Source organism: Tyto alba, unplaced genomic scaffold (genome assembly GCF_018691265.1).
Source record: "Tyto alba isolate M040663 unplaced genomic scaffold, T.alba_DEE_v4.0 Super-Scaffold_26, whole genome shotgun sequence".
Lineage (NCBI taxonomy): Eukaryota > Metazoa > Chordata > Aves > Strigiformes > Tytonidae > Tyto > Tyto alba.
The window spans coordinates 772738-785039 of record NW_024881300.1 but is presented as its reverse complement, the minus strand read 5'-3'; the positions used below and the strand labels follow the sequence as shown (position 1 = coordinate 785039).

The 12302-nt window shown below is 44.4% G+C and overlaps 1 long non-coding RNA gene across 1 annotated transcript; it reads left to right on the top strand.

Annotated features, from left to right (window-relative positions):
• Window positions 1-3516: 3516 nt before the first annotated feature.
• Window positions 3517-12102, top strand: LOC122153906. The gene is made up of 2 exons (XR_006165764.1): window positions 3517-3782; window positions 8910-12102. It is a non-coding gene; the product is annotated as an uncharacterized LOC122153906 (long non-coding RNA).
• Window positions 12103-12302: the final 200 nt, after the last annotated feature.

The window sequence follows — 12302 nt, the reverse complement described above, 5'->3', positions numbered from 1 at the left end:
GAGTGTAAGAGGAGATGGGGCTACCGGGGGGGTTCCCAGATCAGAACCTCACTTTCCTCTTGTTGTGTTTTTACTGGGGGCTTGTAATGTTCTAGCAGGTCTCCCCCTTCGGGACCCCTTATTTTCCCGAACTTAGTGCATCTTTGACCTATACTGCGTGCTGAGCAACACCTCTCTAACTTGCCTTTTCCCTCTTTCTTGTTTTCTTTCTCTAAAGCCAAAACCGTTGGGTCTTGTGGGCTTGTTAATCCACAGTCCGTTTGGTACTTGGGGTGATTCCGGAGGGTGAAAAACATATCTGCACATGAGACCTCATCCCACTTTTCCTCTCTTCTTAAGAACAGCATTGTTTGTAATAAGGTATTATAATTCAAGGTTCTGTTAAGGGGCCGTTTCTCATTATCATCTAATTTGTACAGGGGCCACCATTGGTTGCAGTACTTTATCAAGGTTTTTTTATTGACATTTTTGCCTGGTGTATCTCTGATTTCCTTCCAATGAGCTAAGATGCAGCCCAGAGGGCTCTTTTTTGAAATTCCCCCACTCTGCTTTCCACCCATACTTTAAGTTTTGAGAATCTGTCAGAGTTTTACTGATTCTTTATATTTTCCAAACTCCCACAATAGGATCCTTCAAGCTCACCCGAGTGCTCAGTTCTATCCCAGTCAGACCAAATTCCTTGACATTTGTCACACCAAAAATTGTCTCCAAATTCCACCCAGACGTCCTGCCCACAACTAAAGCATTAAAGGACAAAGGTTGGGTTACATGAAAGATCCCCATGTATGGGGCACTGAAAATGTTAGATCGGAAGCCACTGATCATTTGCTACACGTATAAAATCGACCAAAGTAATTCAACACGTAATACACAGTACTGGGCACAAAAACTTCACCAACTAGATAGTTGCTTCACAAAGACAATCAGGTTCCTCTTTTGCGTGCAGGTGGTTCCTGCTATCTTATACACTGTGCTCACAGCTCAAGGCTACTTCCTTACCTCCACGAAGGCCCTGACATTTGCTGAGCTACCCTAGATTGCACTAACATTTAACTATTTATTCTCCGAATCAGATGGAAGACATGCAATGGCCAGATCTGATAGAAGGAACTAACACCTGAGGGTTAATAGCAGAGCCATTGTTTAGCTTAAGCCATATATCTATAGCCTTAGCCATTGTGTAAGATGTTTAAACAGGAACTAGCATAAGGAACTTGCTGAAAAAGTAAAACGGTCCTGCTGACCTTGTGAAAGGAGCTGCAGTGAGCAAGTTTTGAAGAAAAGGTGAAAAGTGCATAGTGAGGAGGACATACAGCCTTCCTCGCCGAGACCCCGGCCCTCGACCACCAGGAGACACCGCGCCTGCGCAGCCGGGAGGCGTCAAAGGATGAGACTATGGAAATGATTTCTTGGAACTCATTGTCATAAAGGCTGCCGTTTTCGGGGAGAGCTTATGAATACGTACAGGTGTTTCCTGAATAAGCAACACTTTGCTGCATAAATACAAGGCGAACAGCCGCGGTAGGCACACGCGATTGTTGTGGGGCGACACCCCCGTGCTGCCCAGCGCTGAATAAACGTACCTACTTTACAACCTTACAGGTTTTGGAGTCTGTTTTCTGCAGTCAGATCCAGCAAGGTCTCAGGGCTCTGCCCTAAGGCAGCAGGAGCTCTGAGGCCCCGGTCCAGCGCACATGCAGCTGCACAGCTCGCTCTGTGCCACAGAGCAGTGTGAGTTTTAGCCCTTTCTGCTCTCAGCAGCCTTGTTTGAGGTGTGAGCAGGCTGGAAAATGGGTAATAGAAAGTTTAAGAGAAGCGCTAAGGGTTAAATAAGAACTTAAGCAATCAGCCCAGCTCTTGGAACTGCCTGGTGCACAACGGTCCTTGAGCTAGGTGAGCAGTGACAACCACAGCTTGGGGAATGCGTGGATTGAAAGACTCCTATTCAGAAGCTCCTGTCCTGGTGACACGCGGAATAACAACTTTACAACCTGTAAGGTTATAAAGTAGATATGTTTATTCAGCGCTGGGCGCACGGGGCAATCATTCCTCCAAAAGCGTGCGCTGCCTGGAGCCGAAAGTGGCTCCCTTTTATTGTATAAAACGTTACATATTCATCTACTCTAATACATATGCATCACAATCACGAGAATATTACAATCAGTTCTGAGAAATCATTAACGTATCCACCCCACCCCAAATCCCTCCCGTCACGCCTGCGCAGTGCTCCCTGGTGGTGGTGGGCAGGGGTCTGCAGATGAAGGCTCGTAGTCTTCTTCACTGTGCTCGCTCGCTGACCCTTATTTCTGCACCAACTCAGTCCTGTGCTCACGTACACCTTGTCCTTCAGGTCTGGGCTAATTTGCAGCTCCTTTGTCTTTATGGCTCGGTGGTTTTAGTTTCTTTCTTATCTCAAGGACAAGGGATGGCTGGTGCTGTCTCTCATTCCATTGCCATCAGATGGCCCATCCTGTTATTCTTTCACTCCTTTGCAAAGGAGTTACCACCCTTCATGGAGGCCATCTGGTGACCACCCCCTGAAGGGGGGGGCTAGCAGGTTAGTGTTTCCTCAGATCACTGGAAGTTTAAGACCCTCTAAGGAATGATGAACTGGCTGAACCTTGGCAAGAGAGAAGAAAGTGTGATAAATAACAGAAGAATTTTGCTTTTGCTAAAAGTAATTAAACAATTACTTTTATCGAGTTAGGCTAAAGCTGTTATTAAAAATTAGTGTTGTTAAAATTATGACAGTTAAGCAAGGCTTTTTTGATCCCAAGTTAGGCACATGGTTGGGCATTGTGGGGAGTTGGGCAAGCAAGGGATGGGGGGGTGTCTGTGGTTAGGTATCATGTAAAGAGGAATGGAAGCCAGCAGAAGAAGGGTTAAACGAAGAGCTCCTGATGAAGAGGAATCTGGACTTCATCCCCCCCACCGGAGGACCACGGAGACCACGGGGATGGGAAGGAGACTGGACCTGTTGCTTGGCTTGGCTGCGTGGCACCGTTCTTTGTTTGATTTGGCATTTAAACCGAAGGTTACCTACCTATAACCCTGCAGCTGCCTCCCCCGCTCAGCAGCTGCCTGTTTTGTGATAAGAAGCAGTGAAGCAGTGGGAAAGTGCAGGGAGAGACAGCCCTGAAAAAAACAAGAAGAAGGAACTATGCAGATAAAAAAAGGAGGACTGGAACTAAAAAAAGAGGCCCCAGCTGAGGAGGGAGTGCACCATTGCACCCAGCCATGGATTCTTTGCTCCACCTTTGTCCTCAATAAAACCTTTTTTTTATATATATACGTGGGCTTGTTTCTCACAGAAAGCGTAAAGGAAGGCAGCCAACCCCCGACCATCTAAGGAAGAAGAATTCAAAGGTTCAAAGTTCAAGAAAAGTTCTTCTCCTAAAAGCCACCAGAGACCGCTAGAGACCATCAGCGACCACCATGGGAGCTCTGCAGGGACCCAAACCACATGCGTAATTACTATGTAAATATGATAATTAGCCTGGGAAATTTGATACATATGTATGTAACAGAGCAATATAAGCCTTGGTTGAGGTAAGGTACGGCGGACATGTTAGGTGGAACGATTCCCTCGTGTCCCCGGCTGAATAAAGCAATGCCTGCTCGTTAATGCTAAACCCAGCGTTAAGGAGTTTTCATTCCCGATTTCGGTGACAATTTGGTGACTCCGGTGGGACACTGCCTGAAGCTCAATGGATTCACGGGATCGCGAGGACTCCGGCACCACTGAAGTGTTTTTCGGGGAGATCCTCCGATCCCCTGATCCGGTGAGTTCAGCGTAAGCCCCCTGGTTTTTATGAAAGGCATCGCTAAAGGTAATTCCAAGATCGCGGGTTCAGTCCCACCGGGAAAAGCCTGTCTGTAAGACGGGACGGGAGAAATTCCCGCAGGACCAGGCTGTTAAGGAAAGTCCGGGACAGCAGGCTAGATTACATGTAACTGTGGGTCGCCCGGAGTGCTAGCCAGGGTTAATGTGGTGTTTTGTAACTATAATTCTGTATTTTGTGTTCTATTTGTTCTGTTAGACATTGCTGTGGGTTTTGTATGCATCATTTGTTTATTGTGTTTTAATATCATTTGTTTATTGTGTTCCAGTATGGGGTCCAGTCACTCGTCTAAGGGGTCTGAGGGAGGTATCTTGGAAAGGTCACCCTTGGGATGTATATTAAAACATGAAAAATATGTTAGAAGTGATCCTTTTACCAGAAGAAAATTAATTGAGTACTGTAATCATTGGTGGCCAATGTACATTTTAGATGATAAAGAGAAGTGGCCAAAGAATGGGACCTTGAATTATAATACTATATTACAATTAATGTTGTTTTGCCAGCGGGAAGGGAAATGGAAGGAATTGCCTTATGTTGATTTGTTCTTTTTGTTGCGAAATCATCCTGAATGGCAAAAAGATTGTGGTATAATGCCAAATGACCCTATGGTTTTAGCTTTAGAAAAGGATCGGGAAAAGAAACTAAAGACGTGTTGTTCGGCATCTAGTATTGGAAAGCATTGTATTAAAAGTGGAAAGTCGGGGGGAGAGGACGTGGATTTATTGGTAGCCCCAAGACAAGGGAGGCAGGAGTCACCAAAGCGAGAGGGGCTGAGAAGAGAAGGCGAAAATGATTCAAGTTCTGAAGAAGGAGGATTTAGTCCTGTTGCGGGGAGAACCGGGAGAAGAAAGGAACTTCAGGAGGTACTGCATGACCCTCTTCAGCAAGAAGTAGGGAGTAACAGGCCAGTTACAGTTAAAGTTCCCTTTTCAGTAGCTGACCTGAGGTCATGGAAGGAATTAGCAGGGACATACAGCGAGGATCCGGAGAAAGTATCAAAGGTATTTGAGACCATAATCAGAACCCAAGATCTGGATTGGAATGATACCCAGGTAGTGTTAGATACTCTGTTAACTTCTGATGAAAGAACTATGGTAATAGCTAAAGCAAAAGAAGAGGCTGAGAGAATACATGTCCAGAACGCTCAACCGGGAAATGTAAATGATCACTTCCTGCCAGTGGATCCCCGAGGGGATCCAAACAACCCGGCTCAGATAGAATTATTAACCAAATATCAGAGGTTATTAGTGTTTGGTATGAAACATGCCATCCCAAAGGCTCTTAATCTGTCCAAATTGTATCAGGTAATACAAGGGAAAGAGGAGTCTCCCTCTGATTTCCATGAGCGATTAATGTCTGCAGCCCGGAGACATACAAATCTGGATCCTGAGAGGGAAGGGGATGCTTTGCAATTAGTTACTCTGTTTGTGGGGCAGTCAGCCCCTGATATCCGAAAGAAACTTCAAAAGCTGGAGGGGGAGGATTCGAGGAACTTTAATAAGCTGTTGGAAGCAGCCTGGAAAGTGTATAACAGCAGGGAAGTGATTGAGGAGAATTGGGAAAGGAGATTAATCACTGTATTAACAGAACAAGGGACATGGAGAGGGGGTTACAGGGGCTGGGGCCGAGGTGGAGTTGGAAGGGATGGGTATAAGTGCCGGCTCCTGGGTAGGGACCAGTGTGCTATCTGCAAGGAAAGAGGGCACTGGCAGAGGGAATGCCCGAGAAGGGAAGGAGCCGGGGGGGCTATGCCTGAACATGCTGTGAGATTGATGACTCCGGATGAGGCATTAAGAGGGCGGGGGGAGTCATCCCCAGCTGAGCCCCTGGCTACACCGACACTGGGGAACAAGGAGGTCGATTTTCTGGTAGACACTGGGGCTGCGTATTCCGATTTAAATACCTGCAAAGGGGCTTTCAGCCAAGACACTGTAAATGTAGTTGGTGCCACAGGAAAAAGGGAGAATAGACCGTTCTTTCAACCTATGAAATTCAAAATAGGTAAAAATTGGTTAACACATCAATTTCTGCATATGCCAGAATGTCTGATGCTTCTACTAGGCGGGGACACATTAAGTAAATTGGACGCTCGTGTGACGTTTGATAACAGACAAATACAGGTACATATTCCAGAAAGAAAAGCACTGGAAGCCCAAGTTCTTATGTTGCAGCAGCTGAAAGTGGAAGAAGAAATTCCAGTGGAGGTAGAAAATGCTGTCACACCATTAGTCTGGGCTACCGATATTCCAGGGAGATCAAGATCAGCAGAGCCAGTAAGAATACAACTGAAACCTAATGCACGACCAGTAAGGCAAAAGCAATATCCTTTAAAATTAGAAGTAAGGAGGGGATTAGAAAAATTGATTAATAAGTTTGTGCAATATAAATTGCTAGTAGAATGTCAATCAGTTTACAATACTCCCATTGTGCCAGTAAAGAAACCCCATTCGGACGAGTACAGATTAGTACAAGATCTTAGAGCTATTAATCAGATAGTGAAGGACATACACTCAGTGGTAGCTAACCAGTACACCCTATTAACAAGGTTCAAAGAAAATGATAAATGGTTTACAGTATTGGACATCAAAGATGCTTCCTTCTGCATACCTCTGGAGCCAGACAGTCAGGCACTTTTTGCCTTTGAATGGGAAAGCCCGACTACAGGACGAAAGACACAACTCACGTGGACTGTGTTGCCACAAGGGTTCAAAAATAGTTCCACCTTGTTTGGAAACCAGCTGGCAAAGGAGCTGGAAATATGGAAAAAGGAAAATGAGAACATAACTCTCCTTCAGTATGTGGATGACATTCTAATAGCTGCTTCCTCCCAGAACGAGTGCATTCAGACAACGATTAGCTTGTTAAATTTTCTAGGGCAAGCCGGCTACCGAGTGTCTAAGAAGAAGGCACAGATAGCAAGGACCCAGGTCCTCTATTTGGGATTCACCATTTCACAGGGACAGCGGAGCCTGGGAACAGAGCGGAAGGAGGCGATTTGCCAAACACCAGAACCACAGTCGGTGCGGGAGCTACGCAGCTTTTTGGGAATGGCCGGGTGGTGCCGACTGTGGATTCCTAGTTATGGATTAATTGTGAAGCCATTGTATGACATGCTCAGAGAGTCACAGGAGATACTGCACTGGACTCCTGAGTGCAGATCTGCCCTTGAAACCCTAAAAAAGGCTTTGATGGCTGCCCCAGCCCTGGGCTTGCCTGATCTAACCAAACCCTTCGAACTCTTTGTGCATGAAAGCCTCCATCAAGCTCTGGGAGTGTTAACTCAGAGAGCCGGGTCAGGGAAAAGAGCTGTAGGATATTTTTCTAAGCAGCTCGATAATGTCAGCAGAGGATGGCCAGTGTGTTTGAGAGCTGTGGCTGCCACCGTTCTACTAATTCAAGAAGCCCAGAAATGGACACAGGGAAAGAAAATGACTGTCTATGTGCCTCACATGGTGGTTTCTGTACTGGAGCAAAAGGGGGGCCACTGGCTATCCCCAGGCAGGAGGCTAAAGTACCAACTAGTCCTCCTAGAGCAAGAAGATGTGGAAGTAAGGATAACTACTGTTCTTAACCCCACAATGTTTTTAGATTCTGTGTCTGAAGGGGAGGGAATGCTACAACACGATTGTCTCCAAACCATCAAACAGGTATACTCAAGCAGAGAAGACTTAAGAGATACTCCACAGAGGACTCTGAGGAAGAACTGTTTACAGATGGTAGCAGCTACATGTGAGAAGGAAAATGAAGAGCGAGCCATGCAGCGGTAATTCAGACTGAGGTTGTGGAAGCTCAACCTTTACCCATTAACTCCTCAGCCCAAAAAGCAGAACTGATAGCATTACAACAGGCATTAGAACTATCAAAAGAAAAAAGAGCCAACATCTGGACAGACACCAAATATACATTTGGAGTAGTGCATGCCCATGGAGCCATGGAAAGAAAGAGTATTACTATCAGCCCAAGGATCACCAATCAAATATGGAGACTTTATCAAGAAATTACTAGAAAGTGTCCAGTTACCAAGAGAAGTAGCCGTTATGCGTTGCAAAGCCCATCAGTTTGGACATACCTCAGTCAATCTAGGAAATCGATTAGCAGATAAAATGGCAAAGGAGGTGGCAGAGAAAAGCATTTTAGTTGCTGTACCATCCAAACAGGTAAACCTGCTGAAAGGGGCACCTGAATATCAGAGCCAGGATAATCAATTAGCTGAAATATTAAAAGCTCATCGAAATCCCAAGGGATGGTGGGTGACTATAGATAAACAAGTCATAGTACCACAGGCTGTAATGAAACAGTTAGCTGAAGATAAACATAATGCAACACACTGGGGGGCAGACGCTGTTGTGGACAGCTTAAAAAGCCAAGTGCTCAGCGTAAGAATGGCAGGAATTGTTACAAGTGTGGTCAGCAAGTGTAAAACCTGTTTACAGAATAACCCACTTTCATACAAGAGACCCCCTATAGGAAGCACAAAAAAAGGCACTTGCCCTGGGGACTACTGGCAAATAGATTTTTCAGAACTACCTCAACAAGAGGGATATCAGTATCTGCTAGTGTTGGTTGATACCTGTTCAGGATGGCCTGAAGCCTTTTCCTGTCGCACCAACAAAGCTAGGGAAGTAGCAAAAAACCTATTACAAGAAATAATACCCAGATTCGGAGTTCCGTTGGGAATGTCATCAGAGAGAAGACCTCATTTTATAGCAGAGGTGGTGCAGAACTTATCCAAAATGATGGGAATCAAGTGAGATCTACATACCCCATGGAGACCACAAATTAGTGGGGAGGTGGAAAGGATGAATCAGAGCCCAAAGAGGCAAATTAGTAAAATTTGCCAGGAAACATCACTTAAATGGCTGGTGGCTCTTCCTTTATCCCTATTAAGAATAAGAATTCAACCAAATTCCAAAGAAAAGGTGAGCCCTTATGAAATCCTATACGGAAGGCCCTATCAAATAACCATTTTTCCAGGGGACAGTCATATAATGGGGAACTATGGTTTAAGGGAATATGTAACATCTTTAGGAAAAGTACTCTCATCTTTGCAGAGATTTGTTGTTTTAGCCTCCCCGCTGACCTCGGACGTTCCAGTGCCTCCCTATCATCCAGGAGACTCAGTATACATCAGGACCTGGAATAATGAGCCTCTTAAAGAAAAGTGGAAAAGACCATTTCAAGTTCTCCTGACCACCCACACAGCAGTCAAAGCTGAAAGGCTTGAACTGTGGATACTTTTCACTCAGGTGAAACCAGCCCCACCGCTGGAGGGACCTCAGCGGAGAGTGGGATCGGCAGAGTGTCTGTGACGAGACTAACAAAAAGATGAGGACATTTCTCACACTATGTATTCTGGGATGGGGTGTAGTGGGGATAGAGCCCATAATTGATGGAGACGGTCATGACAATGCATATGAAAATCTGGAAGTTAATTTTGCACAGACAGTGAATATGACTGATTGTTGGATTTGCTCACAGGTAATGACAGGGTGGACGGGAGTTCCCTGGAGAATTTTTCCCTTAGGATGGCCAGAATTATGTTTAGGATTTAAATATAGAGCCACAGTAAGTATAACACCCTGATCAATAATTCTAGTTTAGTGATACTGACTTCCCACAACCAAACTACACTCCTTACGAGAAACCACAGCCTATAATCATTCTAGGCCATACACAAGAGGGAATCTTTTGTTACCAAGCAGGTAAAGAAACTGTAACCAGTAACAGTATAATTTTAAATTGGTGTAATGTCAACAATAATACCAGAGTTCACAATCCTAAAATTACCAGTGGATTAAGAGAACCCATGGAGTGTTGGAAATAGTACCTGTAAATATTACATTACTATGTCCAGTAATGCCACAGTGGAAAACGACTTACCTGGGAAAAATGTAACTATAGGAATGGATGGTTTTATATTTGCCATGTGGAAAAATAGAAGCATAGCCTTTGGATCCTGGGCGGGGACTTATTGGATATGTGGAGATAATGCATACGAATGACTTCCTCCAGGCTGGTGTGGCTCCTGTTATACGGGTTTGCTAGCCTCACTCTTCTGGATATGAAAAAAAACCCCACTGAGCGGGCTTCTTAGGCAAAAGACTGATAGACACCAGCGACCATCCTGTAATTACCGAAGGAGCTAGGTTTTGGTATGTAACGTGCCCCATGTGTGCTGTGGGAAAATATGGAACTTACATAAACAAATTGAGTATCCTGGTCAAGCACCTGGCTAACCCTATGGTCAAAGTGTTAAATAGCACCTCCTTTGAGTTATTACAAGTTAGGATGGTAACCTTGCAAAACAGAATGGCCTTAGCTTATCTACTAGCCAGTCAAGGGGGTGCCTGTGCTATAACTGGAAAAGAGTTTTGTACGTACATAGCTGACGGTTTCAAAATCCAACAGTCAGGCATATCATCTATTGAAAAGGCAATACAAGAATGGGAAAAGATGAAAAAACAATCATGGTGGGATTGGCTCACTTTTTGGTTACAAAATTTGCAATGTCTTAAAGGAATGTTTATAGTTGTGTTAGTAATAGTGTTGGAAAATTAGTGAAGGAAAAAAAAATGTTTAGGGTAGTATAAGAACTTAAGCAATCAGTCGAACACTTGCAACATATTGTCAGTTGCAGAGAGGTCCTTGGGCTTGGCAAGCGTGATAAACACCTTCTGGGGAATGCGTAAATGGAGAGGCTTCCTGCGTAAATTGGGAGACTCCTAATCAGGAACCCCTGTCCTTGAAGATTAAGGCCCTCTGAAAAATACTGAACTAGCTGAAGCTAGGCAGGAGGTAAGAAAGTGCAGACATAAACCAAAGGCTACATTCAAAAGTGTAGACAGAGGCTGAGGAAGGCTCTTCTCCAAAAACCGCCAGAGTCTGCTAGAGACCACCAACGATCCCCATGTTACAATTACCCTAATGAAATAATTTGAAACTTATAATATGATTTTAATTTCTAGTTATGTGAGTGGTTATAGTATATATAGGGTTATAGTGGCTGTGAGAACATAGGATATGTTAAGGTTCCTAGGAGTAAGTAACTAGACTAGTCATGAAAAGGTATACTTTATGTATTCTGTTTGCCTCAAAGACTGTGGAAATCATTATGGACTCTGAATTGAAACAATAGGTCCCAGAAGAAACTGGGTTTGGTTTGGGAAATAAGCCAAAGGATGAAATGAGGATGCGCAAGGATGGGTGTGGTAGTTAGGGTCTTAAGAACAGGCTTGTGCAGTTTGTTAAAAATCAATTAGAAACAGTTAATCTAATGTTAGTAGAACGTCAACAGCTGCTTTAAGAGCACAACACTGGTATTAATCTTTGTTTAATTTTTATATATGTAAGGTATGTCCTATAATTAACAAGTGTCTTCTCTTTTCTACTTATTTGTTGCGTATAAGTTTTTTATTATAACCTCTTGAGTTTGTTACGTTTTTATTAACCTATTTACATATATTAACAGAATTTTAGCCATCTTAGGTGTTACTAACCGAATGTGCCTTGTATTTTATATTGTTTTTCTACCCATTTATTTTGAGCATAGGGAAGGGGGGAAATGTGGTAGTTAGGGTCTGGCGGCCGGAAGATATCGCGCTGTACGGAAAGGTAGGCCCCCTCTCCCTATAGTGTTTAGTTTATGATGTAAGCAGACGGAAGTGATGTTGTAAACTCAAGCTATATAAGGCTGTGTCATTCAGTAATAAAACGCCATTTGCCGTCCACCACACTGGTGTCTGTGAGCAGATGGCCCGAGCGGCCGGGGGTTGGCCGCCGTGCCGTTCCTGAACCAGGTCACCACGCCTGCAATAGGCAACAGATGGGGTTCAGTCAGTGCACACGGTGAGGAAGACTATCGACGTGCACCAGAGCACCCCCGTGCAACATAACCACGCGTGGGTTAGAGACATTTGCATATGATAACGATTTCCAGGAAAGAGCATGAGTACGCTAATCACTTCTATCAATATATCCTCTTTTGTTTGAATATCAAGGATTACAATCAGTAAAGTTGACCAGTGATTACTTTAGAATAAGAATACGGATAAGGTGAGGTAACTGATAAAATCAATTGTTGTAAAGGTCAAATTAAAAAGCATTTATTCTATGCATTTTTATGTAAAGGAACTTATGTAACCATGAATCGGCTGAAAAGGTGTATAAATATGTTGTGTTTTGTACCTGTTGGAGAACACATTTTGGTGGAGCTCTCCCCCGTGTTCCCCAGTGCTGGAATAAAGAAGTGCCTGCTTATCTACTCCATGTGGATGAGTTTTCTTCACGATTGCAAACAGTTGGACCAGATGATCGTTGCAGGGCCCTTCCAACTGAAATATTCTATTCTAGGCACAGCCTCAGCTTGCTCAGCCCCCAGGGACAAGTGCCATCCTCCCAAGCACGGGGTGGGTGGCCAGACAAAAGGACTAGGGGTGGGAGGAGGGGAGGGCAGGCAGGGTG